The 1,049-nt window shown below is 48.1% G+C and overlaps 1 non-coding gene across 1 annotated transcript; it reads left to right on the forward strand.

Annotated features, from left to right (window-relative positions):
* The first annotated feature begins 961 nt into the window (after window positions 1–961).
* On the forward strand, window positions 962–1,032 carry TRNAG-GCC. Its single transcript has one exon. It is a non-coding gene; the product is annotated as a tRNA-Gly (tRNA).
* Window positions 1,033–1,049: the final 17 nt, after the last annotated feature.

Raw genomic sequence — 1,049 nt, forward strand, 5'->3', positions numbered from 1 at the left:
CTTGTTGAATTTCATCAAGTTTCTCCCTGCCCAACTCTCCAGCCTGTCCAGGTCTTGCTGAATGGCAGCACAGCCTTCTGGTGTGTCAGCCACTCCTCCCAGTTTAGTGTCATCAGCAAACTTGCTGAGGGTACATTCTCTTCCCTCATCAAGGTTGTTGATGAAAATGTTGAATAGTACTGACCCCTGAGGGACTCCGCTAGTCACAGACCTCCAATTAGATTTTGTCCTATTGACTTCTTCCTTTCAAGCAGTTCATGATCCACCTCACTACCCAATCATCAAGACCACACTTTCTCAGTTTAGCTATGAGGATGCTGTGGGAGACAGTGTCAAATGCTTTACTGAAATCGAGATAAACCACATCTACCTCTCTACCATCATCTATCCACCTAGTTACTTCCTCATAGAAGGCTATATGGTTGGTCAAATGTGACCTTCCCTGGGTAAAACCATGTTGACTGCTCCTCATCCTGTTGACCCCCTCATCCTTGATATGCCCAGAGATAGTGCCAAGAACAAGCTGTTCCATCACCTTTCCAGGGATGGAGGTGAGGCTGACCGGTCTATAGTTACCTGTGTCCTCCTTCTTGTAGACTGGAGTGACATTTGCTATCCTCCAGTCCTCAGGCACCTCTCCTGTTGCCCACGACTTACCAAAGATGATGGAGAGTGGCCTAGCAATGACCTCCACCAGCTCCCTCAGCACCCACGGGTGTATTTCATCCGGATCCAATTTATGGATGTCCAGATTGCTTAGCTGATCCCTAACCCAACCCTCATCTACCAGAGCAAATTATTGAAATGATTGTTTTTAATTCTGTCACTCATTAAAGGGATGAAGTTGTCAATTTAACAATGTGAAATTGGTAAAAATATAAGAGCAGAGGGGAGGAGTGGATGCAGCCGCACTTCGGCTCTCACCTTCGAGTGGCGGAGGCGGAGCCCCCTCAACATGCGAGCATTGGTGGTTCAGTGGTAGAATTCTCGCCTGCCACGCGGGAGGCCCGGGTTCGATTCCCGGCCAATGCAGCGTCGCTTTTTTTTCT

Source organism: Chaetura pelagica, unplaced genomic scaffold (genome assembly GCF_000747805.2).
Source record: "Chaetura pelagica isolate M959 unplaced genomic scaffold, ChaPel_1.0 scaffold135, whole genome shotgun sequence".
Lineage (NCBI taxonomy): Eukaryota > Metazoa > Chordata > Aves > Apodiformes > Apodidae > Chaetura > Chaetura pelagica.